Below are 10,629 nucleotides of genomic sequence, written 5' to 3' on the forward strand. Positions count from 1 at the left end.
ATTCTTAATCCCTGTAGATAGTTTGACAACTCTTCTTCTATTGCTTAATATAAACACCTACTGAGGATATTTCTCTCCATAAAAAATGAGTTAATTAGTACCTGAGTGTTGCTTTTGAATCTTTTTATGTATATTTATACCTGCAACATTCATACTTATGTTCTAAAACTGTTAATTAACTATTATCTCACTTATTTCTAACATTATGAACACATTGCTGACCTTAAAAATACTATGATTAATTACTGAGTACCTTTCGATCAAATTGTAGGACCGAACACATTGTAAAACAAATGCAAACTTTGAACCTATACCTGTGTCACTTAAAGAAATACATTAAAGACATTGAGTCATAGTCGTTTTATGAACTGAGGAAGTAGTAGTTGAAACCAAATTTCTTAATACAATTTTTAGTCAGTTACTCTTATAATTTCCTCATAACATACTCATGCTTTTAAAAAAATTGCTCTAAAAAAGGTTAGATCAAAAAGAATTAACCTAGAAGGTAACACCCACGCACAGGAAATCAATGTGAGTCAATGCCCTGTGTAGCTATCCTTATCTCAACCAGCAAAAACCCTTGTTCCTTCCTATTGTTGCTTATACTCTCTCTACAACAAAATTAGAAATAAGGGCAAAATAGTTTCTGCTGGGTATTGAGGGGGGGGAGAGGGAGGGGGTGGAGTGGGTGGTAAGGGAGAGGGTGGGGGCAGTGGGGAGAAATGAACCAAGCCTTGTATGCACATATGAATAATAACAGAAAAATGAAAAAATAATTGCTCTAAATTTATGTTTCTGCACTTACCTAAATGATCAGTAAGTACTCTTTCTTCAGTATTCTGTGCTGCAGTTGATCTGTCAATCTGATCCCTGTTGATTTGTTCTTCTCTCAAAGATTCTAAATATCTAATTCAGCACCCTGTTACCGATTTGGAAAACATTTAAACATTTAAGTCAACAGTCTTATACAGTGTTTCCCTGCATGTCAGAGGCTAGAAACTTAAAAATAAACACAAGCCTAAAGTCCTTCTTCGTTCTCGTTCTATTAAAGTGAGTTGAAGGTGGCAAGACAGGCCAAATACCAAAACCTCTGGATTTGCTGCTGGTAATTCTGGCATATAATCTTTGCTGTGAAACCCATGATCTAATGCTGATTTCCTAACCCCTGGATCACAACGAGAAAGTATGTTCCTGAGGTTTGCAGGTAACTATTTTCATGCTGGATTCAATTACAATTTTGGGTGTCCCAACCTAAAGCTCACTATTCTAGAGTTTCCAACACCTTTGTGTTTACCAAGTTCCCTCTACTAAATCCTTTCTGTGTATATTGAGTAAAATGTTTTTTGTTTTGTGCAAGTGACCTTTCCTTGACACATATCATATACTTTTAATACAGTTATTCTTAGTATACATTTTTTGTCATCTCTACTGAACTTTAGAAATTCTGGCATTTAATAAGACCTTTAAAAGGGGAGTAAGCAAATATATTTATTCAGCCTGATTTCTAATATATATAAATACATATTTATATGTATATATAGTTATTTTTATCAATAATTATAAAAACACTTAGTGCTCAAAGTACACATATCTTTATGAAAAATTATACTTTCCTTGATGCATTCTTTGCATTATATGGATTTATTTCTAACTTTAGTCTGTAGGTCACATATTCCTCACTCTAAAATGGGTGTTAAATCTTTCTAGAGTTTTACAGGGAAATATTACCTCTCTATGCACACATTCTTGGGCTAATGGTTAACATCCCATTGTAAATTTGACACTTCTAACACTGAAGAGTATATGTTTCCAATGTCACTTTACTTGTCATTTAAATGCACTACCTTGACAGTTGCTGGAGGCACATGCTTAGCTGAAAATTGTCTTTATTAAATGCTGATGAGTAATTTTTGCTGAGAAACTTATGTCAGAAAAGGCTCTTAAAAAGTACATTTTGCTGAAATCTTTTATTGGGCACTATGACTATCATCCTTACAAACATATCATGCATTCATTTGTTTATTTTTTCCCTGGTTTTGCTAACATGAAATTTAATATTAGACAGTTCAAACTGAAGATCCTATACCTAGGAAAGAAAAAAAGCAGGGATTCCTTGAGCTGACCTTACTAACTTCACATTTAATAGTAATTTTAAGATACTATTACCAACATATTTTAATAGGTTTTAAAAGTGTTTACAAGAAAATTGTGGACATAACAATTGGTTTTATAAGAAATTGGAAAGTTAGCTCTTTGTTGTTAATAATTATCTTCATTCTTAGAGAAAAGACAGGTAAAATTAAAGATAACAAAGAGATAACATTTAAGATAACAGTGATTATATAAAGTTGAAAAAATAATGAAATACATGTACATGTAAAAACACTGTGACATCTATAAAGCTCAATTTTCTATCTAAATAAAATTGATTTATACTAAGCTTTAAATGATATATACTAAAATTTTATTGTATTAAATTCTAATTTCAAATGATATGTGATATAATGCTTCAAAAAAGAATATTTATTTTCATTGTGCCATAAAAGTTTAGATATGAAAAAAATGAAAATTTTGTGTCAGATAACTAGAACCACACAAAATTTTTTAAAGTTTAATTCTATGTCAAGATGGGTATCATAAGAAACCTTAAATATCAGCTTTTGGAAATGGGATTTCTAAAGATGGAATACTTTAATTAAATCGTAATATTTCTCCATCAAAATTTGTTTCTTTTTTTTTCTTTTGAACTCAGGACCTACACCTTGAGCCACTCCACCAGCCGTTTTTTGTGATTGATTTTTTTCGAGATAGGGTCTCACAATTTCCGAGGCTGGCTTAGAACTGCAATCATCCTTAACTCTGCCTCCTGAGTTTCTAGGATTACTGGAATGAACCACTGGTGCCCAGTAAAATTTGTTTATTCTCTACACTTTTTTCAGCCTCAAACTATTGATTAAATGCAAGATTGGTGACTAAAATCATGTAATAATAGCATGGACCATATTCATGTCCAAAGCAGGTTTTCAAATGCTCCATTTTTAAGAGTCATATCAGAGAAACGTAAAAAGAATAAAAGACACAGGTAAGAGTAGATAGTAGTGCGTGCGTGCGTGCATGCGTGTGTGTGTATGACAAAAACTGGGCAGGTAAAAGAAGGACGAACATCAGGGTGATTCTACAATCTGTTCTGCACTCAAATACTGTCCAGAGGCTGTGTTTGTCCTCGACAGGATGAGATTAAGAGTTGTGCCAGCTTCCACTGCGTGTAAGAAACATGATGTTGGTGAAGAAATCTTAGTCTCAAGAACCAGGATAGGCTTCTTTGGTTTCTCTTTCCAGGATTCATAGGAAAGAATGTGATTTGAATTGAACCATCATTAAAATGAAAGACATTAATCAAGTAGACTCATTATATTGTATACTAATTTGAAACACATCATACTCAAATAAAAAATGATATTCTCCTATCCAAATCATGAAAAAAAGCTATTTCCAAAGTAATGAAAATATAAAGGTTACCAATCTTCTAAAATAAGAAAGCATGGAGGAAAAGGGAGAATAATGGAGGGGCTTAACCAACCTGGGGTACAATAAATGTATATATTGAAATGTCACAATGAAACGACATGCATAAACATAATCTACCCTCCAATGACATAAATATATTTTGATTCTATTCATTTTACATGGTTAATCTCCATTAAATCTCTCCACTACAAACTGTCCACACTCAACCTGCCAAGAAACATTGGATTTTTTATTTCAGGGTATTTTAAATTTATGCAATTTTAACTGCTGAAACAAAGTAAGAAGACACCAATTGTTTATTAAAATATTTAATTATTTTTCAGTTTTCATGTGCAGCTCTATATTGATTCAGTTCGCAGATATGCACTTCAGGACTAAGAAGTAAGTGAATAGTGTCAGCAGATACACCACAATATTCATTATGTTTCATATTTCATATTTTTTCATTGAATAATCCTCCTAAGTCAATTTGTAAACACAGCACCACATGAAATAAAATGGAAACAGTATTAGGGTTCATGAATTGGCACTGATAGCCAATGGAAAACTCAGTCTCAAAATTGAACATTAACCAAAAAAAATCAATAAAATTAACTTATGTTGAGCATTAATTATAAGTAAGATTATATGCTAAGCAATTTCCTTGACATGAACCTATTTCACACTCATAGTGTTTCTATGAAATCATTATTACTTTAATGATGCATTTTTTAGATAGTCTTCCATTTTTCTCTAGGTCTTCACTTGGACCATGATCCTCTTACCTGTGTCTCCTGCATAGCTGGTGTTATAGACATGTACCACCACACCTGGCTTGTTCATTGAGATATGGTCTTGACAACTTTTTCCTAAACTAGCCTGCATTGTGATCTATCTATCTCTCCTCCAATGCAGCTGAGATTATAGGCATGTGTCACTGTACCTGGCCTGAAAAAGTGATATTTTAAGGGAATAAAGCATCCGGAAGTCATAGAGACTGACTGAGTTCTATGATCATATAGTTAATATGTAAAGTAAAAGTGGTTACAGTTGTCTTTGCTTCTTGCCCTCAACACAAGCTTCCCAGCCTCCTGGAAATTCCTTGGGCCACTGAAACTATCTTCGTTAGTGGATAGCGAAAGAAATGCAGTTCATTTTGAGTGGAAGTCTGTTAGGAGACTTGGTTCTCTACATCCTCCTCTGCCAATGCATTATTATCAACCCTCCCAAACTATAAAATTCATTGAGAAATACTTGGATAAAGAGGAGTTATTTTCTCTTAGGTTTTATCAGTGTAGAAAAACAAAAGGTAGCATAACTTTTAGTTAGCTTTTTATTGTTTTAATTTATTTTCTACAGATATCATTTGCTATAGCTTCCTACACCACTGTCATTAACATAGCCACATCTTGGTGGCCCCTCAAAAAGGTGACATGAAAGTAGTGGCATATTTCCTGAGATTGGGGCTGATGTACAATATAGAGGAAATAATCTTCTTTTCATGTGGCAAATCTATGACTTCATGAAAAATGAGCAGTGTTTTCCTATTAAAATGGATCCCTCTTATCTCAAGTTATACATTTGAAAATAGTGTCCTTCCATTTTTAAGTAAACCTTGATTTAGCCTAAAATAGCCTCTGAAATATTTGTGTTTCTTTGTTATATTCAATATTTCCTTAGATGTTTGGTGGCTTGGAATAATCCTAATATTCTTAAGGGTTTAATTGGCATAAACCATGTCACTGATAGTAAGGATAAATTATTTTGTAAGTCAGTAACAATTAGTTTTAAGGGAGTTAGTCTTCTGACTATGAGAAATACAGCTCTTGTCAGTATGGGGGTGAAATAAAAGCAACAGTAAACTAACGTCTTTCAAAGCATAACTTTTAACACAACGCCATTTGAAAATATCTGTGTTTCACTGTTGTGGAAACATCACCACCACACCCATGTCCAGAGCTTTTCATTTTCTCAAAAGGAAACTCTGTACCTCTCAACTCCAGATACCACTATTCTGCTTTCTCTAGAAACTTGACCATTCTAGATACCTCAGATAAGTGGAAACATAATATTTGTCCTTTTATGTCTGGCTTACCATGATGTCTTCAGGGTCCACACATATTCCAGAATGTATTAGAATCCTACTCCCTGTAAGGTAGAATAACATTCCATCATGTGTGTATACCAAATTTTATTACCCATTTCACCTGTTGATAAACAGCTGTGTTGCTTCCACCTTTTGGCTATTGTAAATAACCAATGCTCTGCGATGAACGTGGGTATACAAATATCTGTCTAAGTCTTTGATTTTAGTTCTTTTAGTATTCTCAGAACAGGTAATGTTGCCTCTTATGGTAGCTGTTTCAGAACCAGCTCTAATTCTGTACTCAGAATTAGAATTGCTCTGTAATATGACCCTTTATTGAGGAACAACTGTACTGTTTTCCATGCAGCTGCACCATTTTACATGACCACCATCAACTCACAAGGGTTCTAATTTCTCCACATTCCCATAGACACTTGCTATTTTTGGCTTTTTTAAATAATAGTCATTCTATGAGTTTAAGAGTTACTCTGTCTTTTTTAACTTTACCCTAATTTATCTCTATTCTTTGAACATTTTTAATATGTTCCAAAGTATGTCATAAGTATTTATATAAAATTTAGATGAGCTAGAGTATTCTTTTATGGTAAATTTTGTTTTTTGTGTCATAAATTGCTGAATTATCATTATGGACATTTTGGAAAATATGCAAATGTATAAAACAGATAAAATTCATGTAAGATATAATGAATCAAGCACAAGTGATGAGAAGATAATTTATGTAATACTTAAAAAACATTTGCATTAGATCGATCTAGGGGAAAATAATATATCCCACATTAGAGCATAATATATGTAGTTCACAAAGCAGAATTTTAATCAAGCTAATTCATTTTCTATAGGAAAAACATGATTAAAGAAACATTACATGATGCAAAATATATACCAGTAATTCACTTAGCAGTGAAAATCCAGAGGTAACAGTGTACAATTGGTTTTCATTAATTAATTGCCATCAAGGTCAAGTAATACTTCATAATTTTCTTCTACTTTTACCAGTCTTTCTATGCCATCTATATCATTTCAAATTTGCCAAAATAGCTCCCAAACTATTGGATTTAAATTCCAAGAAATGTGCAGGCCAAATTTAAGAACAGATGGAAATATGGACTCTCTGATAAAAATCACTAAACCAAATAATAACTCAAGAACACAATGTTCTCTTTGAAAAGGGATAAGACGGAAGCAATATCAATATGAGTAATCAAATGTTTGTGGTGGGTTGGAGGTATGGTTCAAACAATAGAGCACCTGCTAGCAAGTGTGAAATCTCAAATTCAAAAAAAAAAGTTTGTGCTAGGGTATCAACCCATTTTCAAATTTTCCTTCCCCTCCCTTTCTTCATTCTAACATATAAACTACTATGCTAATGACATGTTTATAAAGCATAGAAATTTCATGTTTTCTTTATCTTTTGATAAACTTTGAAATTGAAACTTTCGGTTTCAATTAAAAGGAACTATAACCTAGACCTTTGAGTAACTGAAAGAAAAGAAAATGGTTGAGACATTGAGTTAAATGAAAAATAGAAATGTAGCTTAAATTGAGGGGGAATTATTAAAAACAAATAGTAGCATACAGACAAATTGGATTAGTTTTATCTAAGGCAAAATATTATTTAAAAGCAATATGTTTGTTAGTTTAACCATAATTGTGATCTGCATGTACTAAAGTATTGCAATAAGAGATTTACTCAGTACATATGATAGTAGATAACAGGAGAAACTGAGGGGCAAAACAACATAGCTACTGAGAGAAAATGGACAATGGAATCCAATAGACTTAAACTTGAATTTACACTTTCAGATTATTAGAGTGATGTAAATTGCAAATTCAACCTATCAACATCTTTATTTCAGCATCTGTAAACTTAGTGAAGATGTCATCTCATGCCTCACACATACTTCTATTGCGCATTTAATTTACTAATATATAAAGTCCAACTTACAGTTTCCTAGGACATTTTAGAGATCTGCAAAGTCTTAAAATATTTTTAGTCCTGTGGTAATGTTGAAAAAAACCTCAAAATCAACATACTCAGCAACAGCTATATGTAAACTTCATCGGCAAAAATTACCATGTGACTTTTGTAATTATCTGTTGCTGTGGTTATGACTCTACCCTAACAGTTTAAAGTACAACCATGCTATCATAGAAAATAACCAAAATTTCACTGTAGATTCAATTCAGAAAAAAAAATAGCAGAAAACATTAATTATCCTAAAGTGCAAATTAATGTAGCTACACTAAACCCCCCTAGAACCAAAAAGCAGGTACTAGAACTTTTACATTTCAAGTAGAATATCACCTGACTGTGGTCCTTTTACAAAGTTGTTGCTGCTGTGAAGAAGTATTAAAGTGCAATGTATTGCATTTTATCATTGCAGTCTTAAATTCTTTGGTTCCTTCAAATGACAGAGCTGATAACAATTGTTTTAAAGGATATGTATCATAGTAATAATGAAGACATCTCAAACAATGGTACACCATATTTTGAGTAACTAGGATCAAGAAAAAATGAAATGTAACACCTTTTCAAACCAATCGATACTGCAGTTTGTAAAAATCCAGAACCCATTATATTAACACAACATTGTATGTCAAATTTTATTAACATTATGAGTTTGTTTGTAATTAATGTGTGTGTTTGGCTTTAGAGTGCCTTACAGATGAGAGCCTTACAGCTAAAGGGTTTTTATTTTGTAAATATGTAGAAAACATTGTATAAAAATATTAACAGTGATTTTCATTTTAGTATAAAATAATTCATTTTTTTACTCAATAGTTGAAGCAAACACTTGGTGTTATACCTGACATTCAGCATATTAAACATCTATGAAAAGTATAAAAACTCTGTGATGCAATAATTTCAAAGGTCCATTAATTTTTTATTTCATGAAATTCATCTTGTAGAAATATTTTTCTCATCTTACATTTTTGTGGCATGTGGTCTCTTTTAATGTCAAAGATTTCAAGTGCATAGAATAGAAAATTTAGAGTTAAATAAAGTCATAAAGATAGAGCAATGAACTGGGGACATGACTCAAGTGGGAGAGAGCCAGCATTGCAAGTGTCCATGCTCTGAGTTCAAACTCAAGGACTGCAAAAAATTATTTTATTTTTTAGAAATAAAATATATATATTTATCAAATTCATATTGCCTTTAAATAATTCAAAAGAGGGACAAATAATATTGCAGAAAGATCAGATGTTTATTTCATATCCTCCTTTTAAGATTAAAGTAGAACAATCGTGAGGGCATCTTTTACAACTGTAGTATGGAGTACTCTTGCAGTTTAGGAAAGCTATGTTGACAGGAAGATAAGAACATTCTGAGACACAATTGGTATCATCAAGAACACCACCAACAACAAATGTTGAGTGAGGATGCAGGGAAAAAGGAACCCTCATACATTGTTGGTGGGAATATAAGCTAGGAAAATCAGTATGGAAAACAATGTGGAGGCTCCTTAAAAAACTAAATATATATCTGCCACGCAATCCAGCAATATCACTCTAGGGACATACCCGAAGGAATGTGAGTCAGGTTTTTACAAAGACACACCCATGTTTATTGCAGCACTATTCACAACAGCCAAGCTGTGGAAACAGCCAAGATGCCCCACTACTGGTGAATGGATTAAGAAAATGTGGTGTTTATACACATGGAATGTTATTCAGCCACGAAGAAGAGTGAAATTTTGTCCTTTGCAAGCAAATGGACGGAACTGGAGAACTTCATCTAAGCGAAGTCAGCCAGACTCAGAAGGCCAAAAATCACCAGTTCTCCCTCCTGTGTGAGGATTATAGACCTGAAGCATAGGCAGTAATATTATTATTGGACATTGTCACACACTAAGGGGAGAACACACAGGGGAGGAATAGGAAAGGAAAGGAAATCTAAAACTTGAATGTGGTTGATGTGCTCCCTGTATAGGAGTGAATATAGTAGTCTTAAACTGGCAGAGACCGCTGTGGGAAGGGGAATAGGAAGTAGTTAAGAGGTCTGGCAGAAATGAACCAATATGTGTTATAATACACATGTGTATGGAAGCAACACAAGGAATCTCTCTGTATAGTTACTTTTTTTCTCAAATTAGGAAAAATGCTATGTTTTTCTTATTATCTCTTTTGTTTTCTCTTCAATAAAATTAGAGAAGAAGAGGGCAGAACAGGTTCTACCCACAAGCCAACCAAGTGTTTGTCAGAAAGGTGGCCCAAATAATATATACACATGTGAGTAAATGTAAAAAGAATAAAATTAACGAGAGTAAATGTAAAAACAATAAAATAAAAACAATAACACACTCACACACAAAAAAGACAGGTATTGGTAAAAGAACAAGGACAGAGAACAGAAGATGGGTCAAGATTTGCAGAGTATGAAGAAATTAGAAGACAGAGAAGTTAATGGAAGGAAGGATGAAACTGGAAGTAAAGCAGAGGAAAGATTCATTCATTCATTCATTCTAGACCTCAAGTAGCAAATGACAAACTTACTTCCCAAGAATGTGTTGACCTTTGATTATGTGTCAGCTTCTGCATTAATGGTAAATATGTAATAAGGAGTAAAATGAATACTCTGTGTCGGAGCCAGCAGTGTGACCGTGCCTGTGTGATTTGACATTTGGCCTTGTAAGAAAGCTCCAAGGAACTGAGACAAAGGTCTCAGGACCAGACTTTGTCTGTGTGATTTGGTATTTACCTTTGTGAGAAAACTCCAAGGAACTGAGGCAAAAGTCTGAGGACTAGATGTTCAGAAAAATAACAGTGCTCAAGGTTCCCCAGGTTGCTTCATGTCCTTCAGATGTAAATAAGAAGGTTATGCTGACTGTGTGCTTCTCCTGCTTTTAATTCATATTCATAAAGGGATGCAACAGTATCTTTTTCTAAATTTTTTCCCTTCTCTCTCCCCCAAGTATAAGAATTACAGGTTTACCCAGAGCCCATCTTATCCAAAAATGAACAGGTATCTTTTCTCCCTGTCTGTAGGCCTTTTCAACATTTTTATGTGCTCG

At 33.2% G+C, this 10,629-nt stretch overlaps 1 long non-coding RNA gene across 1 annotated transcript; it reads right to left on the reverse strand.

Moving 5' to 3' along the window:
* Positions 1–781: 781 nt before the first annotated feature.
* LOC141423037 (uncharacterized) lies at positions 782–10,241 on the reverse strand. The gene is made up of 3 exons (XR_012447699.1): positions 10,112–10,241; positions 5,603–5,655; positions 782–919 (listed from the first exon to the last, which is right to left on the reverse strand). It is a non-coding gene; the product is annotated as an uncharacterized lncRNA (long non-coding RNA).
* Positions 10,242–10,629: the final 388 nt, after the last annotated feature.

Source organism: Castor canadensis, chromosome 5 (genome assembly GCF_047511655.1).
Source record: "Castor canadensis chromosome 5, mCasCan1.hap1v2, whole genome shotgun sequence".
Lineage (NCBI taxonomy): Eukaryota > Metazoa > Chordata > Mammalia > Rodentia > Castoridae > Castor > Castor canadensis.